This window comes from Schistocerca cancellata, chromosome 8 (genome assembly GCF_023864275.1).
Source record: "Schistocerca cancellata isolate TAMUIC-IGC-003103 chromosome 8, iqSchCanc2.1, whole genome shotgun sequence".
NCBI classification, from domain to species: domain Eukaryota; kingdom Metazoa; phylum Arthropoda; class Insecta; order Orthoptera; family Acrididae; genus Schistocerca; species Schistocerca cancellata.
In genome coordinates this window covers 45,686,597-45,701,424 of record NC_064633.1, presented here as the reverse complement: position 1 = coordinate 45,701,424, position 14,828 = coordinate 45,686,597, and the positions used below count along the sequence as shown (strand labels likewise).

Sequence of the window (14,828 nt, the reverse complement as noted above, 5' to 3'; positions counted from 1 at the left end):
TAATTTGTTCAAGTTTTAACACGAGATTGTACTCCTTAACTTTGATACTTATATGAATTACTGAAAATCAAAATTTTATTGCCCCTCGAAGCCGTTAAATGGGCAACCTGACTCTGAACCTGGATTACTGTTTTAGCCTTATAGTATACAGCTTTTACGGGAAAGTTGTAACAATCTTGGTGATATTAATAAATTCCACTTACAACTATTGGAACGTAAATAGAAAATTTCTTTGATTATTCAACATCATTTGCTGTAAAAGAGTAACACCTACACTCCTGGAAATTGAAATAAGAACACCGTGAATTCATTGTCCAGGAAGGGGAAACTTTATTGACACATTCCTGGGGTCAGATACATCACATGATCACACTGACAGTACCACAGGCACATAGACACAGGCAACAGAGCATGCACAATGTCGGCACTAGTACAGTGTATATCCACCTTTCGCAGCAATGCAGGCTGCTATTCTCCCATGGAGACGATCGTAGAGATGCTGGATGCAGTCCTGTGGAACGGCTTGCCATGCCATTTCCACCTGGCGCCTCAGTTGGACCAGCGTTCGTGCTGGACGTGCAGACCGCGTGAGACGACGCTTCATCCAGTCCCAAACATGCTCAATGGGGGACAGATCCGGAGATCTTGCTGGCCAGGGTAGTTGACTTACACCTTCTAGAGCACGTTGGCTGGCACGGGATACATGCGGACGTGCATTGTCCTGTTGGAACAGCAAGTTCCCTTGCCGGTCTAGGAATCGTAGAACGATGGGTTTGATGACGGTTTGGATGTACCGTGCACTATTCAGTGTCCCCTCGACGATCACCAGTGGTGTACGGCCAGTGTAGGAGATCGCTCCCCACACCATGATGCCGGGTGTTGGCCCTGTGTGCCTCGGTCGTATGCAGTCCTGATTGTGGCGCTCACCTGCACGGCGCCAAACACGCATACGACCATCATTGGCACCAAGGCAGAAGCGACTCTCATCGCTGAAGACGACACGTCTCCATTCGTCCCTCCATTCACGCCTGTCGCGACACCACTGGAGGCGGGCTGCACGATGTTGGGGCGTGAGCGGAAGACGGCCTAACGGTGTGCGGGACCGTAGCCCAGCTTCATGGAGACGGTTGCGAATGGTCCTCGCCGATACCCCAGGAGCAACAGTGTCCGTAATTTGCTGGGAAGTGGCGGTGCGGTCCCCTACGGCACTGCGTAGGATCCTACGGTCTTGGCGTGCATCCGTACGTCGCTGCGGTCCGGTCCCAGGTCGACGGGCACGTGCACCTTCCGCCGACCACTGGCGACAACATCGATGTACTGTGGAGACCTCACGCCCCACGTGTTGAGCAATTCGGCGGTACGTCCACCCGGCCTCCCGCATGCCCACTATACGCCCTCGCTCAAAGTCCGTCAACTGCACATACGGTTCACGTCCACGCTGTCGCGGCATGCTACCAGTGTTAAAGACTGCGATGGAGCTCCGTACGCCACGGCAAACTGGCTGACACTGACGGCGGCGGTGCACAAATGCTGCGCAGCTAGCGCCATTCGACGGCCAACACCGCGGTTCCTGGTGTGTTCGCTGTGCCGTGCGTGTGATCATTGCTTGTACAGCCCTCTCGCAGTGTCCGGAGCAAGTATGGTGGGTCTGACACACCGGTGTCAATGTGTTCTTTTTTCCATTTCCAGGAGTGTATTTGAATGTAATGTAATTTGAAATATTAAGATTTCTCATCTGGCTGCAAAGATAGCTAGAATGTAAATGATTTAAACGCGTGAAGTTAGATCGAAGATTATCCCGTAATTTCGATTACTATCTTTAGTTTACTAATAAAAAAACAGTTCATAATTCAAAACCTGTAGTCCAGAATAATTCGTGATTTACGACGCAGTGTCACATGAAAAAACGATCACCGTTGCGTAAACGATCATGTAAGGAAAAGACTTCTTCAGGCGAATAACAAATAAAATTTTTGTTCCAACTATATAATATCACCAGTCCTTTCTATCACAGTTTAATATTTTCACATTCGAATGCGCTGAGCGTGTAATGTTCCCTCATCAGTCTTATCGAATGGCAAGATGACGTACTATGATGAACGTGTCAAGTTGGAATTTGAAGACCGATAACTGCTTCATCATTGAACAAGTGGAGTGGTCCACGTGGCATTTCACGTCAGCCCCATTTCTCCTTAGCGGTGTTAATACGAACTGAGGGCCAGTTACATTTACGATAGATTTCCAGGAATGAGCCAAGAGCGCGTAACTGAGAAAAGAGAGGGTTGTAGCCTCTCCCCGATGTTATTCAATCTGTATATTGAGCAAGCAGTAAAGGAAACAAATGAAAAATTTGGTGCAGGTATTAAAATCCATGGAGAAGAAATAAAAACTTTGAGGTTCGCCGACGACATTGTAATTCTGTCAGAGACAGCAAAGGACTTGGAAGAGCAGTTGAATGGAATGGATGGTATCTTGAAGGGACTATATAAGATGAACATCAACAAAAGCAAAACGAGGATAATGGAATGTAGTCGAATTAAATCGGGTGATGCTGAGGGAATTAGATTAGGAAATGAGACACTTAAAGTAGTAAAGGAGTTTGGCTATTTGGGGAGCAAAATAACTGATGATGGGCGAAGTAGAGAGGATATAAAATGTAGACTGGCAATGGCGAGGAAAGCGTTTCTGAAGAAGAGAAATTTGTTAACATCGAGTATAGATTTAAGTGTCAAGAAGTCATTTCTGAAAGTATTTGTATGGAGTGTAGCCATGTATGGAAGTGAAACATGGACGATAAATAGTTTGGACAAGAAGAGAATAGAAGCTTTCGAAATGTGGTGCTACAGAAGAATGCTGAAGATTAGATGGGTAGATCACATAACTAATGAGGAAGTATTGAATAGGATTGGGGAGAAGAGAAGCTTGTGGCACAACTTGACCAAAAGAAGGCATCGGTTGGTAGGACATGTTCTGAGGCATCAAGGGATCACCAGTTTAGTATTGGAGGGCAGCGTGGAGGGTAAAAATCGTAGAGGGAGACCAAGGGATGAATACACTAAGCAGATTCAGAAGGATGTAGGTTGCAGTAGGTACTGGGAGATGAAGAAGCTTGCACAGGATAGAGTAGCATGGAGAGCTGCATCAAACCAGTCTCAGGACTGAAGACCACAACAACAACAACAACCTTCACTGGTTTCCCAAGGAATCGTGGCTTGATCTGGAAACAGGTTGGTACGTACTTGGAGCGGTGTCCCGTGGCTGTCGTCGGCTCAAACATGAAAGGCGCCCTCAGTGGCTGCTGCCGCTGCGTCGTATCTTCTGTAAGTCTCTGAGCATCTGTAACACAACAAGTGGAGTTGTCATTGGCCGTTTCTCTGTGTGGAGGCTGCTGCCCGAACATGCTGCCAGCGGTACATCAAGCATGAAGTGTATCAAGAAACGTGCAAGGAGAAGCGAAGGCAGATATCGGCTGTGAAAAACCGTCTGGACAACTTTGTTCAGCTAGTGACACAGGGATATCTTCGATCTTGACGCAACAACAGCTGTGCAGCGTAGCTCTGCGTATTACTAGTACTACGTGCACACGCGTTTACGTGTGATCAATCTGTATCGCTCTTATGTCTAGCAAAAGAGTGGAATGTGAGTACTCGATGTTCTATTGATAACTGCGTAATTATTGATACCTAAATTGCGAGGCTTTGATATTTTCAAACAGTTGCAGTAACAACAACACGTGTTTGTAAAATGTCGTGGTTTTTATGTGTAGCAGTAAAGCATTTTACTGTAGATTCTTGTTGTAGTTTAATATCGTTGAAGAAACAACGTGACTTTACAAGGAACGAGAGGCAGTGGTGAGAGTTCTGACAGCTCGTGGCGGCCTGGCGGCTGTGTGAGGAACGCAGGCTAGCTGAGCGCTTCGTACCGGTTTTTCCCGAGGCCGTAGCGTACGAGCTTGACTGAAGGGGTGGGGACGACACATCGGCAGCTGAGAAGGACTGAATAAAAGATGAATATTGTATATTTTAACGGAAGTACCTCACACACCCTACAAACATGATACAAACATACAAAGTACACCAGAAGAATTGCGGCTAAGAAAACTCAGCCGACCAGTGTGGCCGAGCAGTTCTAGGCGTTTCAGTCTGGAACCGCGCGACTGCTACGGTCGCAGGTTCGTATCCTGCCTCGGGCATGGATGTGTGTGACTCCTTAGGTTAGTTAGGTTTAAGCAGTTGTAAGTCTAGGGGACTGATGACCTCAGATGTTAGGTCTCATAGTGTTTGCAGCCACTTGAACCATTTGAAAGCTTACAACGTCAGAAAACACTTCCACAACCTTCTATTCAAAGTTTATATGGAAATGTACCGACGCTATAAGTCTTCACATATGTGGTATGAAGGCAGCATTGATTTCCCACATTCTTACCAAATTTTTTTAGAGGATGAGATATACTATTTACAATTGAGTATGTGTTTATAATTTTACATAATGTTTCCTGACACTGTAAAACCGCTTATAGGTATGCTTCAATACTGTACTGTTTATTTAATAAGAGGTCACAACACCACATTAATCATTGCTGTTCCCGGGTAACTTACTTGTATGCACAATTAGGTTTGAATTTGAAATGTGGTCATTATTTAAGTACACAACCCGAATTCAAAATGTGTGGAACTACAGGAAGTTTCTATGCGTGGGTGGTAGGATACATGTAGTTTTTGGTGGCGGTTTTCTTCTGTGTCTTATGAGTTTGTTTGGTATTGACGAGTGTGTTTTTGTAGAGAGGCTGTGCGGATGAGATATACAGGGTGTTTCAAAAATGACCGGTATATTTGAAACGGTAATAAAAACTAAACGAGCAGCGATAGAAGTATACCGTTTGTTGCAATATGCTTGGGACAACAGTACATTTTCAGGCAGACAAACTTTTGAAATTACAGTAGTTACAATTGTCAACAACAGATGGCGCTGCGGTCTGGGAAACTCTATAGTGCGATATTTTCCACATATCCACCATGCGTAGCAATAATATGGCGTAGTCTCTGAATGAAATTACCCGAAACTTTTGACAACTTGTCTGGCGGAATGGCTTCACATGCAGATGAGATGTACTGCTTCAGCTGTTCAATTGTTTCTGGATTCTGGCGGTACACCTGGTCTTTCAAATGTCCCCACAGAAAGAAGTCACAGGGGTTCATGTCTGGCGAATAGGGAGGCCAATCCACGCCGCCTCCTCTATGTTTCGGATAGCCCAAAGCAATCACACGATCATCGAAATATTCATTCAGGAAATTAAAGACGTCGGCCGTGCGATGTGGCCGGGCACCATCTTGCATAAACCACGAGGTGTTCACAGTGTCGTCTAAGGCAGTTTGTACCGCCACAAATTCACGAAGAATGTCCAGATAGCGAGATGCAGTAATCGTTTCGGATCTGAAAAATGGGCCAATGATTCCTTTGGAAGAAATGGCGGCCCAGACCAGTACTTTTTGAGGATGCAGGGACGATGGCACTGCAACATGGGGCTTTTGGGTTCCCCATATGCGCCAGTTCTGTTTATTGACGAAGCCGTCCAGGTAAAAATAAGCTTCGTCAGTAAACCAAATGCTGCCCACATGCATATCGCCGTCATCAATCCTGTGCACTATATCGTTAGCGAATGTCTCTCGTGCAGCAATGGTAGCAGCGCTGAGGGGTTGCCGCGTTTGAATTTTGTATGGATAGAGGTGTAAACTCTGGCGCATGAGACGATACGTGGACGTTGGCGTCATTTGGACCGCAGCTGCAACACGGCGAACGGAAACCCGAGGCCGCTGTCGGATCACCTGCTGCACTAGCTGCGCGTTGCCCTCTGTGGTTGCCGTATGCGGTCGCCCTACCTTTCCAGCACGTTCATCCGTCACGTTCCCAGTCCGTTGAAATTTTTCAAACAGATCCTTTATTGTATCGCTTTTCGGTCCTTTGGTTACATTAAACCTCCGTTGAAAACTTCGTCTTGTTGCAACAACAATGTGTTCTAGGCGGCGGAATCCCTACACCAGAAAAATCCTCTGTTCTAAGGAATAAACCATATTGTCTGCAGCACACTTGCACGTTGTGAACAGCACACGCTTACAGCAGAAAGACGACGTACAGAATGGCGCACCCACAGACTGCGTTGTCTTCTATATCTTTCACATCACTTGCAGCGCCATCTGTTGTTGAAAATTGTAACTACTGTAATTTCGAAAGTTTGTCCTCCTGAAAATGTACTGTTGTCCCAAGCATATTGCAACAAACGGTGTATTTCTATCGCTGCTCGTTTAGTTTTTATTGCCGTTTCAAATATACCGGTCAGCGTGAGCGTCAGCTACACACTCTGACTTTTTACTCGACTTTCATTATTTCACTGTGTTTCCGGTGATAGATTTTGTGTGACTGTATGGACTCCTAATTGTTCACGTGATTTGAGGCAGCCGTAATCACTAATGGCTTCTGTAGTTTCATAGTGGAATTCAGGGAAACGGAAATTAATTTAAGTTGTGATTTATGGTGGGAAACTGCACGTTCGGTTTTTCAGTTATGTAACGTAGCCATCCACTAACATTTGAGTAAAAAATACCTAATAAATATATATTTGGTCTCAAATGTAGCTGCTTTGTTAACATAATTAATCCTCTATTATTTATACAGTTGTTTTCTTATTTACTTATATTATTCGCTAGTGTGCCTACTTAATAAAAACCGGTTTAGGAATAATTCTGTACTACACATATGGACTTTAAGCAACAGTACACAACCGACCCCTCCTAGAAAAAAAGAAGCACATCAAGGCCATTAATTAGGTGGTACAGTGCCCACACAAGTGCTTGCGTCTATTAAACCACCAATACGTTTGCATAGGTAAACCAACACAACAGATAAATTTGAAAGAAGTGCGAAGTAAATTCATGTTTCGTATGCGGTAATTTGAATAATTACTATTACCTAAGTAATATGCCGCCGCAATGGTGCCTTAAACGAGTGAGATTAGCAGAAGTAAAGCATTACTTTACATCCTGCCCGAAGTCTACAAAAGCGACACATCAGTATTCCCATGCCTTTCAGACTTCTTGATTAAAATTTCATCATAGTGCGAGCACTATTTTACAATTTGCAACAGAGAGGAACGCCATTTCTAAAGATGAAGAGTTCCGTGTATACATGATAGCTGCTGGATGTATCTAATCCTACATCAACTTTTGAGGTGGAGATCGTTACAGTGGACACACGCATTTAGTGTATCACAATCTGTCTGTTGGAAAGGTCGAATCATTAGAAGCAGGTATACAGGAACGTTATACCGATGTATCACACAGACAGTTGGCTGTAATTCAATAACTGTAGAATGAATGGTGGCGAAATGGACTCTAGATATCTGCGTGGCGAGACGTGTAGACACTGATCCTTCAAGGAAGCTGCACCACTAGAAGGTTATAGAATTCTTCGACTGGCTCCTAGGAGCAGACTTATGACAATAGTGGGAGATTACAGGCAGAGCATCACCGCAAACTGTAGGGAACCGATTACTGGGAGCTGGCCGAGACCTCGAGTTGGAGTGCTTCGTTTATCGCAGACTCCACGCCACAGACAAATGAGATTTACTCGGTGTACAGCGAGTGGCGTTCAGCAAAGAGACATCTTAAGGTGATCTTTCAGAAATACAACGCTGTCAGCTGTATATGATTTTTCTTTTTAATTTGCAGACGACTCGTTTCGTGATATCAGATCAGATCTTCTGGTATACATACGCATGTAACACGTGAAGCACATGATACGTAATGGAGGGGAACTCGACCTACTCAGCGCCTATTGTAATGAAATATGGATAACCTCAGCTGAAACAAGAAAACTGTTCGTCTGCCCTTGGCGCTCAGATCGACCCCGACGTTGTGAAAGCCACAGGAAGCAGCGACTCTAACATCTCTCCAGCTGCTCGAATCATGTTGTGGCCAGATTGTAGACATGACAACAGGACTGATTTGGTGATGATTGAAGGTATGCTGAATGCTCGCCAGTATGAGCAAGCATGGTAAACTTTGTTCTCATGCCCTTCATGAACAGGGTGCCAAACATCATATTCCAACAGGATTATGCAAGACCATTCACTTTATTCCACACCACTGACGCCTTGACAAATGTCCGGATCTATGGCTGGTCAGCCGATTCTCTGATTTGACACACATAGGGCATGTGAGGTATGCTATGGGCAGTCGTATGCTCTCATACCAGCGTCCAGCCAGCAATGTTCATGCATGTGTTTTAGATGTGGCGAGATATTCCCCAGAATATTTTGGAGACTGCCTACTTCCATTTCATATGGAATACTACAATATATTCGTTCCTGTGATGGTCACACCTTATACTGATGTTGATGATGGACACAGATTTCGAATGGAATAATAGAGTAATCGTTTAATGCAAGTTGTATGGTGAAGATCTCCGTTTCCATTCAGTCAGTGTATATCGATTGACCACTCACATTTATGTGAGCGCCTTTCAAAAGTTTGAATAAACCTTTTGCTGATTGGGCCGCTGACTTTCTGGAATAAATGTCCTGTGGCCAGGGCTTCCCGTCGGGTTGACCGGTGGCGTGGTGCAAGTCTTTTCAGTTGACGCCATTTTGGCGTCATGCGGTGGTTTTGGAAAGTAGACTACTGGCAAGAATGCGAAGACATACGGACTCTGGTGCCACGGCAGGCTGTCCTAGGTTTCTCGACTGAGGATACATGACGCGAGCAGCCCAATCGAAATGGTACCACAAATTCTCGATTGGGTTTAAATACGGAGAGTTTGGTGGCCAGAGGAGCATAGTGAACTCTTCGCGTTACTCTTCAATTCACGCACAGAGCCCATAGTACCGAGGAAAAACAGACAGCAAGCAAGGATATTTGCATACTTGTATTGATCCATTGATCCATTGTTCCTTCCATAATTACGAGTTCACCCAGAAAATACCACAGACCATCCGGTCTTCAGACGTTTCAAGCCGTATACGTGAACAGGTGTCTGCCCGCTGGAGCATACAGCGTGATTCATCCGAAAAGGCTACTTCTCGTTACTCAGCGGACGTGCAGTCGCTGTACTAGCATTCAAATTCCAGACGCCTGCTACGGAGACACGTACGCAGCAACCTTCACTGTACGGTAATTAAGGATACACTATTTCTACGCCCTTGGTTGGCTTGGGCGGTCAGTAGCTCAAGAGTTGCACGTCTGTTTGCTCGCACGTATCTCTGCAACCGTCGTTCACGTCTGTCACCTATGAGTTGTGACGCACCACATTTGCCTCGGCGCCGGTTTTGGATAGCGCCATTTTTCCGTGCGCAGTATACCTCGACCACGGCTACACACGAACAGTTTACTAATTTAGCCGTTTCCGAAATGCTTCCAGCCTTGGTCCAGAAGCAGATGATCATGCCATTTTGGACGTCAGATAAATCGCTCCGTTTCTACATTACGACAGCGAATTCGTCCTCCTGACACACTCTATGTACCCTGCATTGCTTGTGCAGTCACCTGCCGTCTGTGAGTCAACTGCACGTTGAGGCCCAACACAGGCGGTAGTCACATATGCCATATGCATTGCATTATGACGATGCATAAGAATATTCCGCACTCTCCCACGTTGCATAGGGAGAGAAGAACTTTCTACCCTATATGACTAAATCCATCGTGGACATAACAAAAACTATTGTATACTGTTTTTCGAAAATGCGCCTCCACCAATACATAAACATAGAAAAATAAGCAGGTTAAAATCACGAGACCCATATGCACAATTCATTGAGGACATTCTACAGAGTGAAATTTCACCTACCATCATTCGTTCCACATGAATTCAATTTAGAATACGCTAGCATCCGCACTACTTCGCTCTTGGAGTTTTAGGACTCGGAAAGAAGGAAAGGGAGAGGAGGATGTGGGGGAAGAACTTTTTAAGAAAATTCGTGTCCAGTTTTCGACGCGTAGTTTCACTTTTAGGTCTGTTCAGCAAATTCCTTTGCATAACACAGTGTCGGAAAGCGAGAAGAGTCTGTAATATTGCAAGCTCTTAACATATGCCTCGCACCTGCCTCTTCGCAGGTTAAATTCCAGCGACTGCAAAGTATCAGAGCTAGGCGCCAAATGTTACTTGGCACAGTTTTCTGTGCTAAGGCTGCTTGGTACCGTTGCCAGCAATCATTAAAATTTGCATGATTTTTTTTGCATCAGAACACGTATGTATAATCTGTTCACAGTAAAATGTAATGAGTGGTTCCAATTCAACATCGCTCTTTCGGTGGAGCTCTTTATCAAGCTCATTATATAACTTTCACTTAAACCTGATTTTTAGATTTTTCATACTGCAATCACTGCAACAGCTTGGTCTGACAAAATTTGTCTTCCATTACCTTTAAAGTATGCTTCAACTACTGTTAATACTGTTAGGATTAACTCTTGACTGATTCCCGTTGACACTGAAGCTGCTGTAGTTGCAACAAAATATGGTAACCAATCAGAAGTGAGCAGAGATTCAGCATTCACTTCATATGAAAGACTATTGTTCGTATTTGTACTGAGAAGAACATATGATAGCATGAGATTTGTTTTCGATACAAGTATACGCCAGTTCATTTCATGGCACATACACCAAATGCAATGTATGATTCTGAATAAAGTCATATCATAAATTCGGCCATAGGAATATTCGTTACATGTGAAAAGGGGCTGGTTGCTGAGTTTAACCGTGTAAAGGAAACTGTAAGACGATGTAGTACATTATTTAATGTTTCTCATAAACATCATAGTAGCAGTAAGGATTCTACAAGTTATTTACATCTCAAAGGAACATCTGAATATTAACGTCACCTTAAAAGAAACGATCATCATGCATCAAGGAAAACTAGCACGACTCATCGAAATACTCTACTGGCCATTAAAATTGCTACACCACAAAGATTACGTGTTACAGACGCGTAATTTAACGGACGGGAAGAAGATGCTGTGATATGCAAATGATTAGCTTTTCAGAGGTTGGCGCCGGTGGCGACACCTACAACATGCTGACATGAGGAAAGTTTCCAACCGATTTCTCATACACATACAGAAGTTGACCGGCGTTGTCTGGTGAAACGTTGTTGTGATGCCTCGTGTAAGGAGGAGAAATGCGTACCGTCACATTTCCGACTTTGATAAAGGTCGGGTTGTAGCCTATCGCGATTGCGGTTTATCGTAGCGCGACATTGCTGCTCGCGTTGGTCGAGATTCAATGACTGTTAGCAGAATATGGAATCGGTGGGCTCAGGAGGGTAATACGGAACGCCGTGCTGGATCCCAACGGCCTCGTATCACTAGCAGTGGAGATGACAGGCATCTTATCCGCATGGCTGTAACGGATCGTGCAGCCACGCCTCGATCCCTGAGTCAACATCTCTGACCAAATGAAAACGTCTGGTCAATGGTGGCCGAGCAACGGGCTCGTCACAATACGCCAGTCACTACTCTTGATGAACTGTGGTATTGTGTTGAAGCTGCATGGGTAGCTGTACCTGCACACGCCATCCAAGCTCTGTTTGACTCAATGCCGTTATTACGGCCAGAGCTGGTTGTTCTGGGCACTTATTTCTCAGGATATATGCACCCAAATTATGTGAAAATGTAATCACATGTCAGTTCTAGTATAATATATTTGTCCAATGAATGCCCGTATATCATCTGCATTTCTGGTTGGTGTAGCAATCTTAATGGCCAGTGGTATATATCACTGGAAAAGAGTTCGGACGTAATCTTGGTGGTGCGATGATACACAATGTGCTGCTTTACCAAAATGTACTGTAGAAAAGTTAGTTGAGCATGCGTGAGGCGAAATTACATCTGCTCGGCAATGGGTAAGCAGTCATGTATCTATCATCCACTCACAAGTTTAAGAGAGGCACGCTGTTGAATCGATAGAATGAATATGAGTGAAACCACGGCACAGTAAAGTACCACAAACGTTGTCAAATATGGCTCAGGCATAGCGTCCTATTTAATGGCGCCACGCTCATCAAAACCGACGACTGCCTTCATGGAGTGAAGGCAGCATAGCATCCATCTGACTCTGCTTTCAGGGTCCACTTGAGTTCCAGAATTCAAGAATTTTCTCCAGGTTCACTCGGAGCCTATCACAAGAAATTACTTTTTTTCCAATTCTAGTCTAACGCAAGACTATCCTTCACATCTTCCATCTGAATCTCATTGAGCACACAACTTGCTACGTCCAATCAAAATCCTACAATAATCAGTCCACCAATCTGGTGAGAGAACTGCGAAATTGCTGTCACCTTCCAGATGGAGCTTCGTGAGTGACTAATCATATTTTTCGCCCACAGGTGAGAGAGTTGTTACTTACCAAATTAGGTGATGTCATTATATCGCAATGATAACTAATGCAACGGACATCAGCATCGTCCCGCCACCTGGCTGTTGCTTGAGTGGGCGTCTCTGCTGTCTTTTCTCCTCCAGGAACACATTTCAGGAATATGAGCATTGGTAAAGGAACAAGAGCCTCGTACTTGTTCCACTTGTGAGAGCATGACCAAAGAGCGCCTCTACAAAGGAGACACAACATCTCGCGAGCCGTTATTGCATCAGCAGCGGCCTGGCTGGCTGCTAAACCACGCAAACACCCCTTCGTCTTGTAGGTGATTCTGCCACAGGGAGAAAAAAGAGAAGGTGTGTTCTTCCAGGCACTTATTGTGAAGACGCTACAAAGTGGACCTCGTACTGACACCTTGGCCGCTTTTTTGCCTAGCCTGTCTCTCAAAACACACTGTAGGGCGCATACATACAAAAGAACGTAGCGACGGAGTGAAGCTTTTGTACCTAATCTTTGAATGAAACTGCTTACCATTACCTCACATCTACGATGGGATCATGGATGAGGTGTTATTGGCTGATCCTTGCAATTGTGTATGCCAGTCACCAAGACCACTGCCAGTTTTTCTCCATTAAGGTTGCGTGAAGTATCATAACAGCAGTTGATCAGATAATTGGCTGTCTCTAATCGACACACTTGTTTCATGTAGCCATCTGGCTACATATGCTACTTTATAAGTTACAGCGTCAACGGGTTCCCGCGTTTGATTCCCGACCGGGTTGGGGATTTTATCTGCCCGGGGACTGGATGTATGTGTTGTCCTTATCATTTCATCATCATCATCATCACAGCGTGAAAGGCGATTACAGACGTGTCTCAACAGCAAAGTCACGAATTGGATTGCGTAGGGCTGCCGCAATAAAACATTGAGAAAATGAGTAAATTTGTCTCGACGAATAACGAGCAATAAATGTCGCGACTCTACTTTCACGATATAGGAAACTATAATACTTGTTTAACAGAATTCAAGTGGTTTGGTACGTTTGGGGTGTCCAAGTAAATTTCTTTGTCGTATTGGATGTCCTGGGAATTTGCCCGCACTCACAGGACACTGGGAATTGTTACGACACACTGATGACTGTTATTATTATTTACAGTTGCGGTGAACATTGAAAGTTTCTGATTCTAGTTGACAATTTATGAGCAGTAATGCTCGAATAACAGATAGATAACACGGAAGGATAGGCAGATGTCAGACTGAGAGGAGATTGCTGGAGTTAACATACAAAAGGCTTTTCCGCCAATTCTTTAAAAGAAAAGACGATCAGGTCAATAGAATTGTGGATATCCTACAGCAAAGGGTCAAAGTATAAATATTATACACTTCCTCCTGCTTACCCAAATGTAGCAAACCAGTTGATCCTTTTTCGCATTTGATGAGCTAGACAGTGGGCTTGATGGGACTTACGGAGGCACCATTAGTTCGTTGGTGGTTCCTCGGAAAACCCACAAATTTTTTTTTTACTATATATTTGCTGTCACCAGCGGGCCAAAACCCAGCCGATGGTTCCAAAACGGCAGCGCTCAACAAATGGTTGTAATTTTTGCAATGTATTTCTAAGACACCGATGTCGAACAATCTTGAAAATTTTCCTGATATCATTATCTATTTCCGAGATACAGAGCTTCAAAGTTATCCTACTTGTAGATACGTAGACCGGTGTGAGACGGAAAAATAGTTTATAAAGTGACGTAGCACCGAGAAATAAGCTTAAAGTGTCTCCAATATCATCTGGAAACCTCACGTTGTAGTACTGAAGCATAAGCAGAATTTTTGTTAACGTAAAATCCGGTCTGAGATGTAAAATTTGTTTTGCGTTGTTTCAGTTTCACATAAATAAACTATCTACATTTTACTGACCACTACATTTTTCTTCATACGTGTTACATGTCCCGCTGCAGCAGGGAAAAGATGGGAACCAGCGGAAAAATGCTCCTATCGGAGTACAAAAAAATGCGAATAATATTCCTGTTCATTTAAATGACTCTGACTGAAATATGGCGTACCAACTGCCTCATTCTGCTTTCTCGGCACCTTAAAATATTTTCTCAAAAATTTTGTGGAGCTAATATATTCGTGCTTTTTTATACTGAGAGAGAAGAAATTAGTGGCAGTGGAGAAGAGACAGAAAACTAATAGATATTGGAAGATAGCAGACAATGGTTTTGATATAGAAAGGCGAAGGATGCAATAACAATGTGACAGAAAAAAAGGGACACAGTGGCTGAGACATTTGATTGTCAGGTACAGAAGAGTGTTAGGAAAAGAATGATGGAGATTGTGTCAGGGGGTAGGAATGAAGAGAAGGAGAAAGTGGAAGTGTATGAGAACCAGTAATTATGAGAAACAGAGTATATTACAATGACAACGAGGAAGAGAAAGATAGCCGGCCGTGGTGGCCGTGCGGTTC

At 44.1% G+C, this 14,828-nt stretch overlaps 1 protein-coding gene across 1 annotated transcript in view; it reads right to left on the bottom strand.

The window, feature by feature from the left end:
• The window catches only part of LOC126095330 (zinc finger and BTB domain-containing protein 45-like), a 559,429-nt gene that overhangs the window by 316,991 nt on the left and 227,610 nt on the right, over positions 1-14,828 (bottom strand). Inside the window, exon 3 of the mRNA XM_049910136.1 lies at positions 3,240-3,336. The gene's annotated coding sequence lies outside the window, so the exon portion shown is untranslated. The remainder of the gene's footprint in view (positions 1-3,239; positions 3,337-14,828) is intronic.